Here is a 2,660-nt window from a genome sequence, read left to right as displayed (position 1 = left end):
ACCTCAGCCTCCCAAAGGCGCGGGATTACAGGCTGAGCCACCGAGCCCGGCTAGGGTAGTTTTTAAAAAAACTTTTAATGTTAAAGATGTGGGGTACAATTCAGGGTTAAGTATACAAATGTTCATTATGCAGCTACCCTTGTTGATGAGGTGTGCCCCCCTCCCCTGGCAGAATCCCACTACTGCCAATCCCACCCCTGCCCCGGCAATTTCCCACTACTGACAATCCTTTTCTTACAGTATTATGATCTTTCGTGTTTTTTTTAATGTGCTACATTTTTTGGGATCAAGTCAACTCATTTAGACCCACTGATTTTATTAGCACGTAATTTAGGGAAATCATCTTAAGAAGAAAAAACTTAAGCCGGGTTCAGTGGCTCAGCCTATAATCCCACGCCTTTGGGAGGCTGAGGTGAGTGGATTGCCTGAGTCCGGGGGTTCGAGACCCGCCTGGGCAGCGAGACCTCATCTCTACAATAAATCAAAAAATCAGCCAGGCGTGGTAGCGCATGCCTGTAATTCCGGCAACTCGGAAAGCCGAGGCGGAAGGATCGCCGGAGCCCAGCAGGTCAAGGCTGCGGTGGCCGGGAGCGGCCACTGCACTCCAGTCGGGGCGACAGAGTGAGACTCCAACTCAAAAAAAAAAAAAAAAAAAGAAGAAAAAACTTGAGCAAGTATGAAGGCCAATACACCTGTTTCTATGTCATTAAACAGTTAAGCTCCTTGATGGCTCTGTCCCCAGTTTCAGCATCTGGTAGAGTCCTTTGCACCCAGGAGATGCTTATAAAATGTGACCTTGCTATAGTGACCATTAGACACAAAACTGTGAGTTCAAAATTCAGTCTAACTAACAAGCAGTGTCGTGAACGCTAGTCCTCTTTTTAGCCGTCCAGCATTTTACCTCTTTCCTATGATTGAAAGGCAGAGTTCCCCTGCCTCATGAGACTTGATAGATAGATACCTCCCACTCTAAAGACTGAAAGTGCCAAGTTCTCCTCGCCTCCCTTGTAGCTAAGGCATGATAGATAACATGACCTCTCAGACGCATCCACCCCCGTTGACACTGACAGTTGCAGAAATATTTCCTAAGGCAGATGTATCTATATTCTTTCTACCTTCTAAGAAATAAAGAGTCGCTAAGACAGCAGTGGTGGCAAGAATAATAGTGGTAAGTATAGCAATAGTGACCCTTATCTGGGAAAGACAGTTTCCAAAACTTAAGCTACACCTGGATGCTTTCCTCACCAGAACAGTTGTACTATATGATTTGGGGCATTGTTGCTGGCCACAAAATCCCAAACTGGGTTCTCCAGTCTCCCAGTGAATCTATGAGTTGCCCATCTTGTTTCAGCAAATTCCTTTGCTGCTTAAATCAGCCGGATTTTTCTGTTGCTTACAACCAAGAAACCTGATGGAAATCTAAATCTGTTAACACTATCCAAAATTGAGAAAACACAACTTCAAACCTTGTTCATCCCTCTAGAAAAGACAAGTCTAATCTATCACGACAAAATGTAGATCAGCAGTTGACTAGGGCAAGAGGTGGGTGGACGACTGGGAAGAGACACAGAGAACTTTCTGAGTGTGATAGAAATTTCCTGTTGCTTGATTGCGGTATATGGGTGCATCAATTTGCCAGAACTCATTGAATGTGTATTCTGAGTGGGTGCATTTTATTCTATGTGAATTCTACCTGAAAAAAAATTGACTTAAGACTTTTCGTTCACATACTGTAGACTGTAAAGCAATAATCGATTGGCAAGGGTGGAAAGATACCCATGGATAAAAAGGCATTGGGGAACAGCTACACAATTATAAATGAGATATATAAAGAAAGGCCCAACGTCAAAGCCATATACTTTGAACTCTTGCACATTTTTCATGTGAGAATGAAAGTAATGCCAAGATAGGGCATCTTTCCTAGTTATCTTGAGTCTCTTTATATGGCTGTTACGAGCATTATTAAGAAGAAAACTTCCTTCTCTTAATAAGCATTCATATATTTGATATCTAATGTATTCCATGATGAATATAATTAGATCACAGAATGTTAAAGCCTAAGAGGCTCAGAGAAAATTATTTCATCCAACTTCTTTATTTATAGGTGAAGCAACTGAGGCCTGGAGAGAAGAGAAGTGACTAGTCCAAAACCACACAGCTTTGAATTTTTTTTTTTTTGAGTTGGAGTCTCACTCTGTTGTCCAGACTAGAGTATAGTGGCATGATCACTGCTACTGAACCCTCAACTTGCTGGGCTCAGGTGATCCTTCTGCCTCAGTCTCTCAAGTATCTAGGACTACAGGTGTGTGTCACCACGCCTGGCTGATTTTTTTATTTATTGTAGAGATGAGGTCTTGTCATGTTGCCCAGGCTGGTTTCAAACTCCTGGCTCAGGCAATCCTCTTGCATCGGCCTCTCAAAGTGTGGAGATTATAGGTGCCCTGACTGAAAATTATTATTATTATATATTTTTTGAGTTGGAGTTTCGCTCTGTCACCCAGGCTGGAGTGCAGTGGCATGCTCACGGCCACCCCAGCGTCCACCTGCTGGGCTCTGACAATCCTTCCACCTCAGCCTTCCAAGTAGGTGGTACTACAGGTACATGCTACTATGCCCAGCTAATTTTTTTTTAATTGTAGAGATGATGTCTTGCCATGTTG

At 43.1% G+C, this 2,660-nt stretch overlaps 1 protein-coding gene across 1 annotated transcript in view; it reads right to left on the bottom strand.

Annotated features, from left to right (window-relative positions):
• The window catches only part of ARHGEF33 (Rho guanine nucleotide exchange factor 33), a 90,407-nt gene that overhangs the window by 43,800 nt on the left and 43,947 nt on the right, over positions 1-2,660 (bottom strand). The gene's annotated exons all lie outside the window — the stretch shown is intronic.

Source organism: Carlito syrichta, unplaced genomic scaffold (assembly GCF_000164805.1).
Source record: "Carlito syrichta isolate Samal-C Ts95f unplaced genomic scaffold, Tarsius_syrichta-2.0.1 Scaffold309881, whole genome shotgun sequence".
Classification (NCBI taxonomy): Eukaryota; Metazoa; Chordata; class Mammalia; order Primates; family Tarsiidae; genus Carlito; species Carlito syrichta.
Note: the sequence above shows the minus strand (reverse complement) of the source record. Positions and strands in the feature narration are given on the sequence as shown.